The sequence below is a fragment of the Gopherus flavomarginatus genome, chromosome 2 (genome assembly GCF_025201925.1).
Source record: "Gopherus flavomarginatus isolate rGopFla2 chromosome 2, rGopFla2.mat.asm, whole genome shotgun sequence".
NCBI lineage: Eukaryota > Metazoa > Chordata > Testudines > Testudinidae > Gopherus > Gopherus flavomarginatus.
The window spans coordinates 251,034,209-251,057,797 of record NC_066618.1 but is presented as its reverse complement, the minus strand read 5'-3'; the positions used below and the strand labels follow the sequence as shown (position 1 = coordinate 251,057,797).

General features: G+C 40.0%; 2 protein-coding genes across 7 annotated transcripts in view; one reads left to right on the top strand and one right to left on the bottom strand.

Moving 5' to 3' along the window:
* Nucleotides 1–23,589, bottom strand: part of RALYL (RALY RNA binding protein like) — a 656,676-nt gene that overhangs the window by 65,131 nt on the left and 567,956 nt on the right. The gene's annotated exons all lie outside the window — the stretch shown is intronic.
* RBIS (ribosomal biogenesis factor) overlaps nt 1–23,589 on the top strand; it is a 366,698-nt gene that overhangs the window by 320,695 nt on the left and 22,414 nt on the right. The gene's annotated exons all lie outside the window — the stretch shown is intronic.

Here is a 23,589-nt window from a genome sequence, read left to right as displayed (position 1 = left end):
GTTGTTCTGTTTTTTAAAAAGAAAATTGCAGACTCCTCCCATTCCATGGGAAATTTCAAAATTGTGAGTTTTCATTCTGATGTGTAACGAATTGTTTTGAAATTTTGGAATTTCCATTGGAGTGGGAATTCCAGATTCTGACCTAGATGGTAAGGGCTCTGCCTCGTTCTTCTTTTCCTACATCCATTACCATCATCCACTCTAGCATAGAGAGACCTGCATGGACTTTCTGCCAGTGACTCACCTTTGCATTGCCCTATCATGTGACTGAGGTCCTGATCTAGAACAGCACTTAAGCCTATCCTTTACTTTAAGCATGCAAGACTTCAGTGGGCTGCTTCATATGCTTAAAGTTAAGGACAGGCTTAAGAGCTTTGCTGGACTGGTGTAGAGGGTACCTTGAGCTGACACTTCACACCTATGTGAATTTCAGCCAGACAGAGTTCCTCATATTATTTTAAATATTCTTTAAATGTTGGCATCTAAAGAGATGGTTTATTTCAATTTAGTGAGTAATCTGAGGTGACCATTCACATCTGTGCTTTTGGGAAAACTGGTTTTACGCAACAAATCAACAATCTGAAAATTCCATTCCTTTGCTCTGTTCCATAGTCAGATGACCACTGGGCTTGAAATGAAATCTTAATCTCCATGTCTCTGGGTTTGTAAACAAAGAGCTCAATATTCCATTCTTTACACCGTGCCACAAATCTGCAGAAATATAGAGCAACTATTTTGGAATTTCAAAATTAGACAAAAATAATTAAATTGCTAATTGTTGTTGGTGATTGCCTGAGCTCTTAGTTTTGCTGTTTAAAAAAAAAAAACTTGTTTAGTTATATCAAAAGATTTTTATACTGTCACACTCCGGTCTTACTGCCCAAAATACCACATTGATTGTAATAATCTTTTATTGGGTCCAAAATTTCAACAACTGCAGTAAAATCAGACAGAAAGAAGGAGTACATGTTTTTCTCTAGTTTTAATCTTCATCCTGAGAAACACCAGCAGTTGACTTAAAAAGCAGAGGCGTTCTCTGATAGGCTACCCAGGTTTACCTATTTCCATGTCAAGACTGTTTTGTGTACTGTGAGTGAAATTCACCCTAAAATAGAAGGCTCATTCAAGGCCCTTCATGCTAACTAAATCCTACTGCACTGGTGCATGGAGAAAGGTCCAAGTGCAGCATCTGTACAGAGGTCTTTGCACACCCTCCATTTGCTGAAGGATGTTATACACTGGTAGCAGACAGATAAGCAGAGAAGTGCCATTGGGATGGAGCAAAGGAGGCCATTTGATTCACACATCTGGCAATTGAGTAGCTGTAATCACTTGCATACCAGGTATAGGCAACTGCAGATGCTACTTCACTCCATAGGCTGGAACAGTAGAGATGGAGAGGCTACAATGCAGCAATCTGGGCAACCCCCAGAAGGAGGGATTGAATTGTGTTTTACACCCCGCCCTTCCCAACCTGTGATTAGTTTCCTGGAGAAAGCTTGTTTAACTGAGTCTTTGAACAGGGAGCTATGAATGCCATATTATTAAATCCCATGTTTTAAAAACTTATAGTAGCAATACAGTTACCCAAAAATGTCTATGGCACTTTAGGAGTGACATCTATGTGTTATCATCCTCTGTTCTTTGTGGGACATTTCTGGGCACAGACTTAGTCTGCTATCTCATCTCAGAAATGGGGCTCCTCAGCCCACCTGCTCTTAGCCCAAGGACTAGCACTGATCCCCCAAGATATTCAGCTACTTAAACACACCCCTGTCACAGAACTCTGCCCCAAAGATGTGAAGCTTCTGGTAGACAGTGTAAAGCTACTCTTAGGGGCACACAAGCATAAAACACACACTTCGTCCAGAGTCTAACACATTAATACTCTTTTCCTTAACCACATAGAGCTCAGGAGAGTACGGATCAGACAAAAGAATAAATGTCTTAAACTGCTATGTCTTCACTAGCTTGCCCTTCTTTTGTGAGTCCTTGGGCACCATCTTGGTGCAAAGAAGGCAGGCAAGCAGGCAAGATGTTCTCAACTCATGCAGAGTGTTACATGTGGGGTGACCTCTCTCACTCATGAAGTCCCTTCCTCACTTTGTGAGACCTTGCTCTCTCCTGCCCCATGCTTGTTCTTTCTGTCTGGCTTCCTCCATTCCTGCATAGCTTGCTATTTAAACTCCTGGCCACCGTTGTTCTGTCTTTTGGATAACTTTCCACAGCTCCTTCCTTCCTCCATCACTTCAGAGGAGTCAGCTACACTGGTTTTCCAAGGATGCTGCTCATTATCCTTTAAGTGTTTGCACTTGAATAGGGTCTTTGAGACCGAAGCACCACCCCCATTGGATCTCTGTCTGGTGTGCTCCTGCTATTGCATCTGTCAGTGATAGTGGATCCACATATATATATAGGCACTCATTATACAGAAGTTTTTCATAATACCACTTCACACTATCAATCAGAATTCATGAGTTGTACTGACATAGCCCCAGTTCATCACAGTAAGTTTCTAGCCCACGTAGTTGTCGATAAGAGACTGAAAATATGAACCATGTGTACCTGAAAAGGCTCAAAATTAAAAAGAATCCAAAATGTGTTATTTAAACACCCTCATGATTTTCAAGTCAATTTCATGATTTTGGAGGGAGCTGATTCATGATTTTTCAATGCTTGACGATACTGTAATAATGAGATGACACTATAAGAGACCCATATATTCTCCCCAGCTACAGCCTTAATTGCTCACATTTTTCCATGCCAACAGTCAGTCACAATGATTTAGTCAGTGCTAAACTACAGAACATGAAGCTGCAAATTAGCAGATGACCATTGGCCCAAAGATCAAAGTGACTGCAGGGCTCTTAACCTCTTGAGAGTTATTCCTTAGCAACCAACAAAGCTGTGTAACAGATGCTGCAGGCATTCACTTGTACTGTCTAGCTTACCAAATATACAGTGAGCTGGAAGCAGAGAGAGGTTTAAACAATCCTGTGGACTGGAGGAATCAGCAGTTTCATAATGGTATTGAAAACTGGCTGATAACCTACCCACAAATATATGCCATCTCTGCAGCATTAACAACAGCACTGCATAATGCTACTAACAAAATGAAAGACACAGTAAAACACCATGTAACGCTCACTTTAAGCCCAAATAAAACTCATCAATGAAAAAGTAAGATGAATTCCTGTTAAGCTCAACATCACTTGAAAAAAATCCTGCTGGAATTGGTTGGCTGCTGCTGGAGATGCTGTATTTTTAAACCACATTACACTTTAAATTCTGCAGTCTTTAAGAATAAAGGATTCCCTTAGGGCCAGATTTTCATAGGTATAATATTGAGCACAGGCACATGAAAGTTGAGTATCAGGAGTTCTATGTATTTCAGTCAAGAAAATGCAAAATTATGCCTTTCTATGTACCTTTGAAGTAAGATTAGATTTATTAATTATTAAGCTCTTATTTAAGTTAGGATATTGTTCTTTTTGTGATGAACATTCTGTGGCAGACAACCTTTTATAAACTAGGATCAAATTCTGCTCTCATTTACTTTAAAACTTAGACAACTCAATTGACCTCAGTGGAGTAATGGAGAGCAGAATTTGTTTTCAGTAATTTTATTGCAGTAAGAGATTGAATCCTGCATGTGATTTACCCTGTAGCTAATATCTCTTTTTCTTTCTTCAGTACAGAGATTTATTTGCAAATTGAGTAAATCTTTATAAACCAGGCACAATGCATCTTAATACAAGTGACAGCACTATCACCACTAACACCATCAATTGCTCCTTTGTTGTCAACGCTTGATAAAAATATTCAATACTAAAACAATATTCTTTCAATCCAACTGTCTTTAGGAGGTACTTGTCAACACAATGATTTAAACTAGTAATCCAGTCATTTGTAAAATCATTTCTCCTCTGATGCAGAATGATTGCAAAAAATAGTATCCTTTTCAATAAAAAAGGGATTGAGCCTAAGTTAAACTGACATCTAAATATTAAAAATTGCAGTAAAAAATTTAGTTGGGGAACTGTTTGACCTATGTAGGGAATTAACAATGCAATATACAGCCTTTCACGTCTAAACTGTCAAGCTGAATCCACCTTAGGCTGGTAGTTACTAAAAGCCAGTGCCACCCGATTGATTTTCTGTGGTCTATTTGAAATAAATTGGAGATCTCAGTCCAGTTCTTAGTGGACAGGAGTCCAAATCCCACAAAAACAGCACTACAATTGGCAGTAATTAGCATATAAATTGACAAGCTCACCACTGAGGCCAAAGACTGAAGGAGCAGGGGGACTCAATTACCATCTCTATAATAGAGACACTCCCATTTGTCAGAGCTGAGACACATTGAGAGAAACTTATTTTGCAGCCCATGCTACATATGTTCTGGGGATAAACAGAAAACAGTCTTTAGACTCTGCTTTTTGCTGACATACTTACTGTCAAGGGACAGTCATTAGTGATTTCTCAGACTAACATTCTGGAAGGTTTCTAGGAAACCAGAAAGTGCCAGAGGACAAAAAGGAATTATAGAAAATGTAAGTTTTAACTTATTTCTGTGGTGCAGTTCACCTTTTCAAGTAGGCAACCCCCCCCCCCCCCCCGTCAAAATGCTTGGAGATGGTAAAGTTTCAAATTAGCTGATTGCCTGGAAATTTAAATTATTGGCCAATTTTAATTGTTTGTGCAAATTTAGACAAATCAAAGGGTCCAATATGTAAATACTAATCTATGTGTATAAAATTAAGGCTGGAAAGACCCAGGTAATCATTTCAAAGGTTCTAAGATTTCTCTGTAGGTCTGGATTAAGAAAAGAAGGGAATAATTAGAAGGACTGGAGGGCAAATTGTTACAAAGTAAATTGACAAGATCAGCATGGTTTGTCTGGAGATCACAAAGGAACACACGTTCCTGAGATACGGTCATTTATGTAGACTATTTCTGATTTCTGTGGGAAAATCAAAAGGATTTCTTAAAATCCAACACACAGGAACTGCACCCTGTATGTAATAACAAAGCTAGTTTCTCTATTGCCTTCGTATTTGTAGGCACAATTCAGTCAATTCTACCTTTTAAATAAACAGCTGCTCTAGCAAGCCTGTATAAATTTAATAAGGGCCCTATTCTGGCACTCAGAAAAGTGAAAGGGAGTTTCCCCATTAACTTTGTGGGAGCTGGTTGGATCCATTGGTTGTATGTACCATTAGGAAATATTTGTACTCCATATTCAAAAACACATTCACAAGATGAAAGCAGTTTGCCACTAAAATGTGATTGGGGAAAATCCTGAGCCTGGTGACCAGCAAGAATATTGAACAAGCCACTTAAGCCCCATTTTTCAAAGTGGAGTATGCAACGTTAGGCCCTTCCCTGGGATTTATGAGGATTAGTCAAAGCTTGTAAAGCACACCAAGGAACAGATTCTTCCCAGCAGAGGAACTCCACTCAGGGCAACAGGGGATATCAAGAACATCAGGGATACGGCTCTCTGATTCGGAGAAACAACTGGCCCCTGTGTCAGAGCAGCATAGGGTGCATGAGAGGTGCAAAAGGGCTGGATCTCTAATGGAAATGTAGCCCAGAGAATGTCACATGCTGTATAAGTGCTAAGTATTACTAGTGTTCCTGCTCAAAAATGCCTGTTGTGCGTGTGTGCACAATGCATGCAACTTGTGCCTGTTTCAATGCTTTTAGAAACCAAGTGCTGCATCATTACTTTTCTAGTTCAAGAATCCTAAATAAATCTACTTACTGTTTCCATGTCTTTCTGCCCACTCGGTAAACTATTTTTTTGGTCATCTGATGTAAGCTCCAATTTCTTACATTTTCCCCAGGAGAACATTAGACCAAAGAAATGAAAAAGTTTTCTACCTTACCATTTCCCAAGGTGTCCTTTAATTGGATAGAGCAAGTGAGGCCAGCCTTGATGCCACTAGAGTATTTTTTTAGCTCAAGAGTAATGAGCTTCTGCCCCTTAAAAATTTGTTCTGAATACAATGTATTCAGGATACTCCTGTCAAACTGTACACATACATGATTGATTATCCAATTTATTGGTAATATTGCACATGTCACAGGAGTGCCATTTAACTCAGTTTGACAAGTGCAGAAGAGTGTCATTGACAAGTATAGGGATAAATGACGGATTTAAGCTTTTCAAATGTTGTTACAGCATTTCACTGAATGGCAGATTGATAAATTAAAATTACAATTGCAGCATCAGACCTGAAAGAATAACCACTTTAGATTACAAAAACAGAGCTCTGGAAACTTTGTATACTCTCAAGAGAGGTAGCCTGAGAAGCAATGAATGCAACAACAACAAAAGCACAGTATATAAAGGATTCATTAATTACAAGGTGACAATTTCAGAGTTTATAAAAACAAAACAACAACAACAAACTCAAAGGCTGGCTCTTTCTCCCTTTACATAGAGTCATACAATGCTGATACTAAACCAATGAAATTAAGTGGGTTTGATTTTGATCTGTTACACAGTATTTATACCAGTGTAAATCTATTGACTTAGATGGAGTTACTTCTGATTTAAACCAGCACAATGGAGAGTGGAAACAGGCCTATTATTGCTGGACAATCAAAAGACAATATTTGGTTGCCCAATATTTTATCCTATTCTACAGCATTGTTTTTTTTCAAAAGTGCAGTTGGCAAGCAGCATACAAATTATCAATATTTATCAACAGATAACTCCAGGCAATAATTGAAATACTATATCTATGTCCTAGTCTAAATATAAGGAAGCACTATTTTATCTCTGATGCACTGTATAGTAAATGTTGGAAAATGATGACATTTTAATGGCAACCACTGTACCTGTCAACTTCTCAGAAAACCAAATTGGTATAGGAAGTGGGAGAAGAGTTTCCTCTATAAAAGAATGCTTCCAGAGTCTGGCGAAGGATGTGCTGCTTCACTTTTTTTTCACAAAAGTGAAAACAAGAATGGTATGAGAGAAAGAATAAAGGAGGCAAACAGAAAAAAAAAAAAAGAGAAAAAAGAGGGAAATTACTTACCTTTACCCCCTGCTTGGTAGCCTTTCTTCTTTTCCATTCCCAGCATACATGCATGCATGCTTTGTCCAATTACCTTATATTCTTGAGCACTCACACTTTTTTGTAAAGATACGCTATCTGCTCACCACTTGCTCTGGGTAAATAATATAGTTAACATTTTCTATCTGTTATAGTTGCTCAGACAGGGCTTGAGACTCCAAGGTACTGAGCACTTTGTTTCCATTCTTCAGATCATTTAAGCACCTCATGAGTTATCCCTTCTACAAAGAGACCAGTTAAAAAGTGGGCATGGAAACAGAAAGAGAAGCCAACATGGATTGCCCACGCTGTCTGAGTGAGTGAAAATGATCATTCATGGTAGTGGTGTCAGACATTTCAAAAGAAAGCATCAGAAAAAATTATCTGTCTCCAACCCTATTGCTAAGTCTGTCATCCAGGCCTTCATCAATCTCCTGTCCTGATTATTGTAACAACCTTCTTTTAGGCCTCTCTGACATGCAAGTTGCCCCAATCTTGTCCATACAAAATGCAGCTGCCAAGATCTTCCATAGGACCAACTTCTGTTAGTGAGAGAGACAAACTTTCAAACTTACACAGAGCCCTTCTTCAGGCCTGGGAAATATACTCAGGTCTTGGCTACACTGGCACTTTACAGCGCTGCAACTTTCGCGCTCAGGGGTGTGAAAAAAGAAAAAATTTCCGAAATTTCAAGTGTAGCCATACCCTTAGCTGTGACATTCTGAGGGTATGGCTACACTTGCTTTGAAGTGTGAGTGTGGTCGGAGTGCCAGCGCTGGGAGAGAGCTCTCCCAGCGCTGCACGTAAACCACTTCCTCTACGGGTGTAGCTTGCAGCGCTGGGAGCCGCGCTCCCAGCGCTGCGGCACTGATTACACTGAGACTTTACAGCGCTGTATCTTGCAGCGCTCAGGGGGGTGTTTTTTCATACCCCTGAGAGCGAAAGTTGCAGCGCTGTAAAGTGCCAGTGTAGCAAAGGCCTAAATAAAAGGTTGAACAAAATGTTTAGCTTAAGTAGTTAAGAAATATTTGAAGGGACTATTCAAGGTGAAGTGGCCTGTTAACACCTCTCCAGTCAGAGAGAAAGGGAAAAAAACAGCTGAGGTGGGGGTTAGTGGGTTATAGATTGCTGTAATAAGCCATAAATCCAGTCTCTGTCTCTCTTCAGCCCAGGTTTTTTAGTATCTAGCATAATTATTAATTTAAGTTCCCAGACTTGTGGGAATTTAAATTCATAACTGAAGGTGTTGTACAGGTTTCCTTTGCGGACTGTGAGGTCAGATATAGAGTGATCACTTTGTGAAAAATGTTCACCTATGGATGATATGGCATTTTTGTCTTTTATAATTTTTCTGTGTGAGCTCTTTTGAGAGCATAGTGTTTGTCTCATTTCACCCCAAACACAACACCAAAGTCATCCACACCCATAACAATTTTAAATTCAACAACAAACACTGTCCAAAACCAGGGACAGCGGTGGGGGGTCCTTTTGGCACTTTGGCGGCGGGTCCCGGGGTGGGTCTTCAGCGGCAGGGACCCCCCTGCCGTGGGTCTTCGGGGCACTTCGGCAACAGGTCCCGGAGAGGAAGGACCTCCTGCTGCCGAACTACCATAGGAATAGCCATGGTTACTATGATGGCTCCCCAATACACCAACCTCTTCATGAGTTACCTGGAAGAAGAATTTCTGAACAAATGTACTACAAAACCAATGATATACTTGAGATATATCAATTATAATTTCATCGTCTGGACAGATGACCTAAACTCCCTCATAGAATTTCCACTACAATTTCAACAACCATCAGCTCGAATAACAACTATGTGGGTGAAAAAATACAGTCACTACACTCTTGAATGATCTCATACCAGGGCCGCCTGGGGGGGGAGGGGCAATTTGCCCCGGGCCCTGCAGGGGCCCCCATGAGAGTTTTTTGGGGACCCTGGAGCAGGGTCCTTCACTCGCTCAGGGGGCCCCGGAAAACTCTTGGGAGGCTTGGGCCTCCGGAGCTTCTTCCGCTCCTGGTCTTCGGCGGCAATTCGGTGGCGGGGGGTCCTTCCGCTCCAGGATCCACTGCCGAAGTGCCCTAAAGACCTGCGGTGGGAAGTCCTTCTGGCACTTTGGTGGCAGGTCCCAGGGCGGGTCTTCAGTGGCAATTTGGCGGCGGGGACCCCCCCCACGTGTCTTCAGAGCACTTTGGTGGTGCATCCCGGAGCGGAAGGACCCCCCGCTGCCAAACTACCGAATCGGGGGCCCCCCACCGCTGAAGACCCCAGGTCCCCTGAATCCTCTGGGCGGCCCTGTCTCACACAGAAAAATGATAAAAGACAAAAACGCCATATCACCTGTACGTGAACACTTTTCACAAAGCGATGACTCTATATCCGATTTATCAGTCCTCATCCTCAAAGGAAACTTGTTTAACACCTTCAAAAGTTGAGCGCTGGAGCTTAAATTCATAACTTTGCTAGATACTAAAAATCATGGACCGAATAGGAAGGACACTGGATCTATGGCTTATTACAACAATCTTTAATCATTTACATCTTGCTCCCCAGACCTTTTCCCTTTTCCCCTCTATGACTGGAGAGGTGTTAATGGGACACTTCATCTTGAATGGTTCCTTGGAATATGTATGCAGTGTTGTTGTAGCCATGCTGGTCCCAGGATATTATAGGTGGGTGAGGTAATATCTTTTATTGGACCAATTCTGTTGGTGAGAGAGACAAGCTTCTGTGCTTACAATAAGCTCATCCTGTGTTAACTACTTACACTAAAAAATCTGTTGCACCTTGTATTTAGCTGTGACACTCTGAATACCTTTCCCAGACCTGAAGAAGAGCTATGTGCAAGTTTGAAATTTTCTCTTCCTCGGCAGCAAAATTTGGTCCAATAAAAATATTGCCTCACTCACCCTATCCTTCTAATATCCTGCGACCAACATGGCTACATCACCACTGCATATGAGATCTTCCTTGTCTATCAGTGTTACAATGTCATCCCTCCCTCTGAAAACTTCCACTGGATCCCTCTCTTCTATCCCATCAAACCTTCTTGTCACTACATTCAAATCCCTGCATTAAGCTTCTCCTATTTTACTTATCTGCCCATAATTTTTTCACATGAATAATCTTTGGGTTGTCCTCCAATATATTGTAAATCTGTATTATCTAATTCCCATGTAAACTCCTTGTGGTAGGGACTAAACGTAGATATGATTTGTACAACAATGAAGAAACTGAGGGTGCTTAATAAGTAATGAATAATACATAATAGTAGCCACATTCCATTCCAAGCTACCTCTGTGTAAATCCAGAATAACTAGTTGAAGTCAATGGCCTAAATCCTGTTATTTACCTGAGTGTAAATTGGGATTATCTCCAATTCCTTCAATGGATTTACTCCAATTCTACTCTGGTATAACTGAGAGCAGATTTTGGCCAAATATTCTCAGCTGGAGGTGACATGTGGCACTAGAATGCAACAAGATTCTGTGAAATGAAACATTCCATTGGGATACTGGCCTTTTTGCTAGTCTATACATACATTAGCAGATATATGTGAGAGCACTGCTAAGCAACATTCCCAGTACATTAAGCACCAATGAAGCAGTAAAACAGATACTTCTGTTGTTTTAGCAAAATACTCATGGGGGAAAATATTTCATTATATTTTCTTATAGTTCTTATCCTTTAAGAACATAATACTAATGTTCTTTTATAATGCGCTTTATGCAATAGCTGTTATATCTAGTAATATTTTAATAAATATTTTCTTCCATTTTAATATAGCATTCATAAATGGTGTCTGAGTATACAGTGTTACCTGCTCCAGAAAAGGTGAAGATATGTCCATGATTGTTAAATGCTAATAAATTCAATCCCACAATTGGAAAGACATTTGTCACTGTGGTTAACTGAAATACATTAGTCATCATGTTTCTAAGACAATCAGCCCTTCCTTGCCTGTGAAACATAAAATTACATTACATTTATAACACTGCAAACTATTGCTTGAGAAAATTAATGTACTAATATATATATGACACCATAAGTAAATATTTAGAGAAAGTTTCGTTTGCAATGTTTATATCACTACAGGTAAACCACACTATACTTCAGCAGTACAAAAACATCTTAGAGTAATTTGCTTTTGCTTTTATAATTTACTTCTCAGTTTTGCCTACGGCATACTGTCCTATAATCCACAAAACTCTGTGAAGGAATTGAAACTGTTAAAATCTCTCTCTCTTTATATATGCTTGCTGATCTTACTTCTAGTATCTTCTGTTTTCTCCCCAGAAAAACACATTACCATTACTCAACAATATTGGATTTACATGGTTGTGAAGTTATTTTTCTATGAATGCTTTACACAGCATGATGGTTTTATAGCCTATAATGTATCAGCCAGGACATGAAATGTGTCTACCTATCGATGCCTACATAAAGTCTGGTTGAAACCAAATGGCATTTGAGCACAGATATAAAGTATGATTGTGTTTAATATTTTCAATTGACTATACGGGAGAATTTCATTTTGCAAGGAAACAAAGCTTTACACAATATCTAGCAACTACATTTATAAGTACAGTAGAGATGGGAACAGTTTGATTCAGTATGATGCAAAGGATCTGTTTCAGAGTAGTAGCCGTGTTAGTCTGTATCCGCAAAAAGAACAGGAGTACTTGTGGCACCTTAGAGACTAACAAATTTATTGTAGCATAAGCTTTCGTGGGCTACAGCTCACTTCATTGGATGCATGTAGGATCTGTGTTAATGAAGTCTGATTCTTTCTGCTGCATTGACTTCAGCATCCCAAAAGTTGCAGTTTCATTTCTCTTGCTTTAGAATCCTTCAGTAACACAAAGTTCAATAGCACTGGTCAAATTAGTTTCAAATAAATTATCCAACTAATTTAGCCCTTTTTTTCTGCCTGTGATTCAATCCTTCTTTCTGTGAATATATATTCACTATTCCTAGATACTTGACAAATAGTTCATGTGAACACATTTCAGCCTCTGGGTTGTTTGTGCACTTCTGATTATTGGCATTTGTTATTCATAGGGTGTCTGTGGTTTGGAAATCTAACTGTGGTTTGTGCTCCCTGATTAGATGATAGGAGAATAAAGAAGAGCAACTGGCACTACTTCAGTAGGAAGACTTTGACACATAATTACTCATCCTAAAACTCATGAAAATGTTGGGATTCACCAACACTTTCAGAAATTAGCTGGTGGTTGTCTGAATAATATGATTCCATGAGTAGCCTTGGAATGAACTTGTCCCATTCAGTTCTTAAAATATCTTCACCTCTTTTTAGAATGATTTAATCAGCTCTGAAACCCAACTTCACTAGAACTAGGCCTTGGCTAACTTTAACTTTAAATAATGTAATGAATAAGGATGGGCTTAATGGTCTGTAGTCACTAAATAGTATCTGCTGGTGATACCAGAGATAAAAAGCAGAGGCGGCTGGAAAAATGATCTGTTTTCTGCATTCTGCCTGTTCTCTCAAGGATTGATCCTGCATACCTTAATTACCCACGTGAGAAAGGGCTGTAGAATCCCTGTGATGAAGCTGAGAAACCTCACACCACCCATCTGTACCTACAGACAATGCCAGGACTGGAGGGAGGAGAAAAGGAGAGAACTTGTCTCAGTCCTGGGCTGACTGGCCAAAAGGCAGGAGTTAGCTGCCTTCCCATATGAAGAGAGCATCACTAGGAGCCTGACGGCTGGGGACAGCCTCTGGGGAAGTAGCACTGAATCCCTAACTGAGGGAGACTGCTACGGAAATGGAGGTGTACCCAGGATCTGAGTGAACTGTGTGACTGAGACACTGTGGGGCTAGGCCCCATCAATCTTACTGCTGCTCTGCCCAGAGGGAGCTGAGGCATGTCAGAACACTGCAAAAAGTCTACAAGTGGCCACTACTGGAACTGAGCCATTATAGTTCAAACAGTCTGTAGAGGCCACACCCCAAACAAAGTGACAGCAGTAGGAGGCAGCCCAGGGCAATGGACTTAGACTCTACTGGGAGGTCCCTGTTCAGGCACTGCTTCACAGGGGGCCCTGGTGGGGAGAGAGGGTCCAGGTCCACTACCATACCTCCTTAAGAACTGAGGTACCTCTGTCAGAGAAGTAAGGGGTGGGAAGTCAGCTGTGCCAACCACTAGACAATCTGACCATCTGAGCACCCTCTTTATTTAAAAAGTTTACAATTATTTGTAACTATCTGACATTGCTGTTGAAGCATGGGTGTCAGTGAACCAGAAAAGCTAAAAGGATATTCGTACTGTCCACACGCATGGTATCTGCTGCCTAGATGGATGCTGATGATAATAACACCACAATTTGTAATTCAGTATTAATGATCAGAAAATATATTATACTTGTTAATACAGTACTAGATACTGACAAAATGAAAATACAAATGAAACTTTAAATGTGTATTTACTGTATCCAAACCTGAAAGAGCAGCACTGGCTCCTGTCTCACAGGGCTGGGTCCAGTTCCCCAGTCCAGGTGTATGGGGTCACAGCACTACTCAGGTTTGGCCTGGGGATCCCTCTGTTGTGACCGAAGGGTTGCCAGACCTATTTTCAGTGAGTGGCACTGTGACCTCATGTGCCAGTTTGCAACACCACTTGGTTTGGGAACTCTCTCAAATGGAGGCCTGGGGCAAACTGCCCTGGCCTGCAACTGTTACACTTGCCACAGCTGCCAACTTTCACGCAGTAAATAAGTTTTACAATAAGCCAAAAATCAAGCTAATCCCATTTCAAAACAAGGCCAAAACAAGCCAATCCCTAAGGATTCCAACACTTTATGTGACTAGATCCTCCCGGTGCACAGTCTGGGACTGTGGTGGGCCCGCTGTGCACCCTTGACTCTCTCCATCCCTTTGCCCCTGCTTGACCCCCTTGCCTCTGCTTGCCGGGAGCCAATCAAAAAAAAAGAAGCAACAAGAAAAAAGCTAGAAGCCAAAAACTAGCCAACAAGCAACTCACTAGCCAATTAAGCCTAAACAAGCCCAATTTTGGATTTTTTTTTTTGCGAGTTTGGCATGCCTGCACAGCGTGTGTATTGTTGTGGGTGCCACAGTGCTGCTGAGTTCTCTCGTCCCCTGAGTTTTCCTTCAGGAACTCCTCATACATTGCAGTTTCCCCTCCCCAGAGTTCTTTCCCTGCCTCAGCTCCCCCGTCCCGCCACTGGCACTCACCTTATGGTACATGTTTAGGTATTAGTAACAGACACTACCAAGAATAGGTCTCTGTATCCTGTGTAACTGTATTTCCTCAGCTACTGTGTTTATGGCATCTGTCTGTTTGTACATCTAGTGAACCCTGTGTAAGGAAGTGTTTGCCAATTCTGTATCGTGTATGTTGAAAGGAAACTGCTTCTAAAACAGCAGAGAACACTGAAGAAAACAGTGTCTTCGTCACCACACTCCGGGTCCCAAGCTACAACCCGTTTTTGTTTTGAATTGAGTAAGCCCTCTTTTTGCAAGGTAACACTACTTGCTCTGCTTTGCCATCCAGTTGCTGCTAGAGGAAGGAATTCTCCTCTCTAGCATTGCCTGCTACTGTAGTCAGGAGAGGCTCTGGATGGGGAGGCCAAAAAGGTGTCAGAGCCCTGAAAACACTTTACTTTTTGTGAAGCCCAAGGACCTTGATAAGTAGCAGGAGAAATTCAACATGTTTTCTGATGACCGCAACAAAATAGGCTTTTTATCAAGGCCAATGAGCAGCAAAGCTGGAGCAAGAGGCCCTCTTGTATAGATGGGACCAGGATCTTTATCTGCAGAGGGTTACTATGCTACTGATTTGATATTAACCCAGAGCATAAAAATGCTACTTATATATTGATAGCAGAGAAAAAGTAATGGAAAGGTAGTCTTGGGTAACAGAAGTGAAGGAGACAGAGAAAAAGAGAAAGGCAAACTGAATAACCAGGAGAGGGAAAAGTGATCTCATGCTCGATTGCCTCTCTCAATTATGAAGTGCAACATAACTAATGATTTTAAGGTCAGAGAGCTGAAGAGGGATTTCTTAGGGTGTTCATTCAGTGAGTTTGTTGCTAATAAAAGTTAATGGAATTAGAAAAAGCTTTCCTTGCCCAAAGTATTAGTCATTATATATATATACATACATGTGTGTGTGTGTGTGTGTAATGGAAATAATAAGGAAAATAAATACACATTTAAAGTTTCATTTGTATTTTCATTTTGTCAGTATCTAGTACTGTAATAACAAGTATAATATATTTTCTGATTATTAATATTGAATTACAATTGGGGCAATATTACTGTTATTTAGACTGCAGCTGAGTGTAACAATAAATAAGCTGGAGTCTCTACGCAGACAGAGACAAGATGAGAATACCAGCAGACTGAGAGAGGTTGTAACTGGAAATGGAGCCGCAAACTTTCTATCCAACTCAGTAATCTCATATTTTCAGGAAGATCCTCAAGCAGAGAGCTCTGTATGAACCAGTATGACAGCCAGTGCCGTGTGTGGATGAGGTGATTATTTAAGAATCTTAATTAGCCCGATAGGAAACAGAGAATATTAAATCTTCAATCTTGTGGAAAGCTACTGGGAATGTTGTGTATCCAGTAAAGCTCTTTTAAAGTATAGCACAGTGATTTGCAAACTTTTCCATACGAGGACTCTCTTTCTGTACTAGCCTCCCGCCCAGTTATCTGGGATCTAGTTACATCTCCTTCCCATTTAGTAATAAGTGAAATGCAGGGTCATTGTGAACCCCCTGACATCTGAATGTGACCCACCCCCCACATGTTGCTGCTATACAAAATGCAAAACTCAATCTCTCCCACTTTGTTTAGGATGTGCCCTGTATTTAAGGCAACTGTTTCCTGGGCAGAATAAACTCCAAGCACAGAGCCTGAGATACGGTTGCTACCTTGCAAACAGGGAGCTCTATATAAGTTAGAACTATTATATTCAAGTGTGTGCTCCCTCCTCTCTCCACCTACATGCCCTGAGAATATTACTCACACTGAGCAGCTGGCCCACACATAAGAATGAAAGGAAGGGCTGCAGAATTTGTTAAGTTTAAACTATTAATTTGAAAAGCTGCCTTCTCCCTTACTCTGGTTATCCTCCACTTTTCTCTTCTCAAGGACAATATTTTCCCCATTGACAGTTAAAAGTTGAAGTGGAGCATCAAGGATAGTGGACTCCCCCTTCCCATCAGCCAGTCAGGGGTTAAGGTTTTGTGACATTGTTATCGAAATAATCTTGCTGTGTTGCCATGGCATTCTTATTCTGCTTCATGCTGTATGTATCAAAGAATTAATGAACTTGAACAAAAGAACCTCTACTGAGCACCTTAGAAAATAGAAAGATCTGGTTGGAATATTAATCAAAGGAAATAGCTAATTCATATAGGGCCTGATTGCTCCTTCTGATGGGAATTAAAAATCTGCAAAGCTTCCTCTGGAAGACCTTTCTCTAAATAGTTCTGAGGGGTGACTTTGCACTGCCTTCCAACCTTGAAACCAACGGGAGGCTTTTTCCCCAGAACTTGAAAATCCATGGAGCACCTAGATGATCTATAGGATCACCCTGTACCTCAGAACTGGCTTTGGGACCCTCCCTTTTTAGCCCCTAGGTAAAATGTCTCCATTTGGCCTGCCATGCAGCCAGGGCTTCCTCAGCTTATGGTCCATAACATAGAGGCAAGCAGCAGAAAGTTAACACAGACTCAGGCTCAGACTGCATTAATTCTTATCCGAATTCCCTGTGGGACTCAAATGAGGGTCTGAGAAGGTGAGGATAATTCACATATTCCTCCAGACTTCCCTTTTCCTGTTCCCTATCTAGGTGTAGTTCCATGGACTCCCAAAGCTTCCTCCATGGGCTCTTGGACAGGAAGGAATGGTGCAGGAGAGAAAACTAAATCCCGGCACCATGAAGCCAGGAGCAAATCTGCACCAAAATTCTAGAGAGACATTCCCTACTAGTTTTTTTTTTATTAGCAGTCATGAGGGATATTTGCAAAAGTCACTAGAGAAGGGAATGCAAAATTAAAATAAAGATTATTTAGGAGGACTGGCCATTGATACAGTAAATGAATAAACAGGTTACATTTAGCCAACACTAAACATGCTCTTAAGTTTCAGCACAGATTATTATATATCCCTCTAAGGCAAATGAGCTGGAGGTATAATTTGATTTCTGAGCTGTGTCCTATATCTAAACTACAGACTCAGGATGCAATACCTATGTCTTAGAAATGCGCAAAAATTGCAAAGGTTTGGTTTCAAATTATGCTATATATGCAAGATTTGTTGTGTGTTTATTTAATCCAGACGCTTGCATTATAAATAATGTGGAAAGGTTTGATATTAAGCAAGCATCAAATAAAACTTATAGAAATAGCTTTGCCGGTAGCAAGAATAAGGATTTTATGTAGTCTGACACTCTGAACTTATGGGTACAAATGTGGGGACCTGCATGGACACTTCTAAGCTTAATTACTAGCTTAGATCTGGTAACACTGCCACCACCCAGAATTCCAGTGTCTGGGGCACTCTCTGTCCATCCAAAACTTCATCCCCTCCCTGGGTTGCCTTGAGGGACTTTACCAATTCCCTGGTGAACACAGATCCAAACCCCTTGGATCTTAAAACAAGGAAAAATCAATCAGGTTCTTAAAAAGAAAGCTCTTAATTAAAGAAAGAAAAGGTAAAAATCTCTGTAAAATCAGGATGGAAAATGCTTTACAGGGTAATCAGATTCCTATAGACCAGAGGGCACCCCCCTAGCCTTAGGTTCAAAGTTACAGCAAACAGGAGGTAAAATCCTTCCAGCAAAAAGAAACATTTACAAAGCTGAGAAAACAAACATAAGACTAACATGCCTTGCCTGGCTAATTACTTACAAGTTTGAAACATGAGAGACTGATTCAGAAAGATTTGAAGAGCCTAAATTGATGTCCCATCCCTCTCAGTCCCAAGAGCGAACAACACGACCACAAAGAACACAAACAAAAGACTTCCCTCCACCAAGATTTGGAAGTATCTTGTCCCCCTGTTGGTCCTCTGGTCAGGTGTCAGCCAGGTTTACAGAGCTTCTTAACCCTTTATAGGTAAAAGAGATATTAACCCTTAACTATCTGTTTATGACAGTGAGGGAGTAAGTTTACAGCAGGAATTGGCATTGCTGGTTTAAAAGTATTTGAAAAAATTCAAATTTTTGTAGCATGAAATTTTCCAGAATTTAGTCACATACACTGCAGAACAGCACTGCAAGCTTCATCATCCCATTCAATCAAAGTTTCCCCACTTGGTTCTAGTGGGACCTCTCCTGGACCATGATTCAAGAAAGCACCTCTTTTCAGGACAAAACCTAACCATGTGCTTTCCTGAACTGGGATCCTCCTGAGGATAGTGTAGCTCATTCAGATGATGGCGTCTCTATCAAAACATGTGTCAGTGCCAATTTTGTTTGTGATTTTTCATAAGAGGACAATTATTCACTGTGTAAATTCTCATTTGCACATGGAGTTGTTCCAGAATAACTTTCAAAGGGGATTATGGTAAAGCAGAACAGAGTTATTCAAGAATAACTATTATGCGTTAAACTCAGACACATATCTTAATCCGAATTAACTCTCATGTGTAGACAACCCTTTAAACTCTGACCACCAACTCATTTCACATCCCACTCCATCCCATCCCAGCCCACTTGCCCCATCCCCAGATAATCCCTCCTCCAAACGTGTAACGTTTATCACAAATGACTAAACTTGAAAAAAAGATCTGAAAAATCAGCAGTTTGGATCTCATTTTTTAAACATCTGCACAAAAGGAGGAGAAATAGCTTGACTCTCAGCTGACAAGACGTTTGAAGCAAATGGATTTTCAAAGCCAATCACTCTGAAGAGCTATTGCCTGCTTATCATGTAAACCTATTCTGTGCAGCTGGTAGGGGCTGAAAGCCATAAAAAAAAATCAGCTGTATTTCTCTCTCTTCCTTTTATGCCCCTTCTGAATGGAATCCAAATGTGACATATTAAATGGTAGCAAATAAGGCACAATTTTTTAGCAGTGAGGGTAATTAAATCACTGTAACAATTTACCCAGGATTGTGGTGGACATTTTTAAATCAAGACTGGATGTTTTTCCAAAAAACAAAAACAAACAAAAAAACCCCTTTAGTTCAAGCAGGAATTAATTCTGGGAAGTTCTATGGCCTGTGTAATAAAGCTGGTCAGGCTAGATGATCACAGTGGTCCCTTCTGGCTGGGGATAATCACATCTTCTTTGTTCAGGAGATGTAGGGACTATGACCACATGTATTCCAGGTATTCAAATTGCCCTAGGAGGGTAGTGAGGGGAAGAGAGGAAATGGGCATCATTCTCCTCCACCTTTGCCTGTGGAAATGACCATCCTTGGAAAGGAGAATAAACATCACACCATTCTAAGGACTTGTCTGCATGAAGACACTCAGGAAAGTTAATCCAAAATAATTTTCGAAGTGGATTAAGGTAAACAGAATAAAGAGTTTGTCTACATGGTGTGACAATGTGCACTACAGGTGTATGATTTCTAAAGCACACTAATGTATTGTGCGCTAATTGGTAAACGTGCACCCTGCTGGCACACACTAAAAATTCTCTAGTGCTTGAAACAGTGGTGTGAAAGTCCACCAGTGAACTTCTAGTGCATGCCAGCAAGGTCTACACAGACCAATTAGTGCATAACACATTAGCGTGTTTTAGAAGTTGCACCTTGCAGTGCACATTGCTGCACTATGTAGCAAGTCCTACAGCTACTGTTATGGTGAATAAAGCCTGGTCTACCCTAGGAAATTAGGTCAGAATAACTATTTCACTCAGGGGTGTGAACAATCTACACCCCTAATGACACAGTTAAACTGACCTAACCCCTGGTGTAGACAGTGCTAGGTTGTTGAGGAATTCCCCCTTGACATAGCTACTGCCTCTTGGCAGGTGGATTACCTATGCTGACGGGAGAAGCCCTTCTGTCAGTGTAGGAATTGTCTTCACTGAAACAGCACAGCTGTAGCGTTTTAGCTGTAGACAAGCCCTAAGAGTGTTCTCACAGGGGCTTGCGGTGCTTTAGAATCATAGACTTTAAGGTCAGAAGGGATGGTTATGATCGTCTAGTCTGACCTCCTGTACAACGCAGACCACAGAATCTCACCCACTCACTCCTGTATCAAACCTCTAACCTATGTCTGAGCTATTGAAGTCCTCAAATCATGGTTTAAAGACTTCGAGGTGCAGAGAATCCTCCAGCAAGTGACCCGTGCCCCATGCTGTAGAGGGCAGCGAAAACCCCCCAGGGCCTCTGCCAATCTTCCCTGGAGGAAAATTCCTTCCTGACCCCAAATATGGTGATCAGCTAAACCCCAGACACCTAGGAAAGAATTCTCTGTAGTAACTCATATCTCACCCCATCTAACATCAACTCATAGGCCATTGGGCATATTTACTGCTAAGAAACAAAGATCAATTAATTGCCAAAATTAGGCTAAGTTTAGTCTTGAAGCCAAATATGTCTTTTGCCCCCACTGCTCCCCTTGGAAGGCTGTTCCAGAACTTCACTCCTCTGATGGTTAGAAACCTTTTGTCTAATTTCAAGTCTAAACTTCCTGATGGCCAGTTTATATCCATTTTTTCTTGTGTCCACATTAGTACTGAGCTTAAATAATTCCTCTCCGTCCCTGGTATTTATTCCTCTGATATATTTATAGAGAGCAATTATATCTCCCCTCAGCCTTCTTTTTGCTTTAACTACACCTCTTTAAATTCATACCTTTAGTTAATTCAGACTAATTTTTCTGAGTGTCCCTGTGTAGACAATCCATGAGTCTCTGCCTATGCTCACCATAGCTCCCACTGGGGCAGTACAACTCCTCATCACTTCTACACACGTCTAATTAGCCTTTGGCATTTAGGTTGCTACATTTAATATTGCTTTGCACTAGCATGCACACATACAAATGCACAAAAGCAATCATGAAGATCCCTATTGGTCATTAGCCTAGACACAGCAATGATAATAATAATAATAATAATAATAATAAAAAGTATAATTATCATTCGCTAGCAGTAAAATGAGAAGGTGAAAGCAAGTCTCCACTGCACAATGGAGATCAATGAAAAGATCACCTGCAGAACCAAATCATCTGTAAGCAACCAAAAGTAATTTAGATAGCTGCTTTGTCCTACTCTAAATGTAGGGGACATTAGAGGATACACACGTGCTATTCTGATTAAGGTTGAGTCAGCAACTCTATAACAAGGACTTAATGTAGTTTAAGGGGTTTGTGGCTTCAACTGTCAATCTGGGCTGAAACTTGCAATCCAATGTCTCAGCATGGGAGCAAAGTCTCTGAACAGGTTAAAATAAAAATCAGTTTGCAGTTAGGTGGAGTAAATTCCTGACTCAGCACTAAAAAGAAGACCTGTTTGTTCAGGCCTATGACTCAGCAAGTCTGCTTCTTCTTCCTGGCTATGTAGAAATTGCAAAAGGCAAGTATTAGGTAAGGAAGTAACAGACGAGGGAAGTTTTTGCATTTTGACATATGATAATTACAACTGAGGAAAACAACGTCATATAAAAGGAGATGCCTCAGACAAACCTCTGCACAGTTCTGCATAGAGCCTAGGTTTCATTGTTCAGATGATCCCTCCTGGGAAGCAGCTAGTTTGAGCAGTAAAATCACAGAGTTGTTATGTTGTGTTGGGGGTAAATTGACTCTACAGAGTGGAAGCTAAAAACAAATGCAGTATTGTCAACCCCAAACATTCAAAAATCATGATAGTCTCCCAAAATTATGTGCTTATAACTTATTAATTATGAGATATTTTTCTTTATCTGCCTTCTGGTTTTTGAGCCTCTATGGTACACGTGTGCCAAGTTTTGATTTTTTCCCTACAGCCACAAAGGATATAAACTTATTTTTTAAATGAAAACAGAGATTTTCATCTAATCACCTGACGTCAGAAGCTGGGGCTTTGAGAAAAACACCAAATATCATGGTAACTGATAAATTGTGAGAATTAGCCACACAAATAGGTGAAACAATTCATTTGGTCATTTCAGATTATGCCAGTGCAAGAATAAGAAGAAAGTTAAAAAAACATTTTATTCACTTTAGACATTTCTGAAAACCTAAGGAAAAAAAAACAAATTAAATTATATATCAAAAGTAAAAAAAAAAAAAAAGTGTGCAATTAATTCAAGATATGACCAAACAAATCTTAGTTATTCTATATGGCAGAAACGAAGAAAGATTAGGCATAATGTGGCATACACTGATGCATGTAATTTTATTCATGCAACAATCCCATTTTCATCATTGAGACAATTTATAGGAGTTGGGTTATGTGTGGACAGAAATGTTTGCAGAATCTGGTCCCTATTTTCACTACATTTTTGACTCCATGACTAACATGCTTCTTTTGTTTGCTTTTATTTTATATATACAGATTATGGAGCATTTCTTGACTCCTTGGTTTTATACCATGGTTTGGAAGTTACAGATCATTTATGTGCTCAGATTAGCTCTTACCTGACTACTTTGCACCAGGACTCTTTGCCTGTTGTATATATTCTTAGCAGTATACAATACTACAGTTTTGAGGACTGAGAAACAAGAAGAAAGCATGAGGGAATGAGAAGAGACCAAGAAGATAGAATTGGATAGAAAAAAACAAGGACAGTGAAGTGGAAAGAAGAAGGAGAGAAAACAGTGCATTAGAGTAGATTTAGAGAGAAGTGATACTGATACAGGGAAGACAGACTAAGAAGAGTGTAGCTGTGACTCAAAAATACAATACTAATACTTACCTTACAAACATAGGTGCATTTACTAAGTGAGTACTGTTTTCCAGAATACAACATATTTAACGATAATGTTTTAAACAGATAAATCAATTGCTTGAATTAACAAAGTATGAAAATTGGTGACAGTGCAAATGAGGTTACAAATTTTATAACTGTTTTTAATACACATACCAATATAGACATGGTTCATCAGCTTGAAAAGATCTGATTTTTTTTTATAAATTTGAATTAAAAACAGCAATATTTACAAAGTTTTATCAAGTTTTTGCACTAGTAGAGACATTTTAAAAATAGCATGTTAATTGTATTAAAAATACTGTTAAAATTCATACTAAATTAATAAAGAGACTATTTGATAACATGAAATTCACATTAACTGATAGAACAACATCAAGGCAACTAATACAACAGTTGTCCACAAGAGCATCATCTAACATATATGTAAAATTTCCTCTGTTCATTTCAGTTAATCAGCAAAAACAAAATATTTTCTGTCATGTTTGGGTGGAAGGAGAAATCAATGTCTGCTGACATTTACTGATTAAAATCTATGCTTTCCAAGCTTAGGTATAGTAATGAATGACTATTTACATGAGAGAACTTAACATTTCAACATTTTATACTTTAATGGGTCTAATGGGGTCAACAATATTGTATAATTGTTAAAAATATA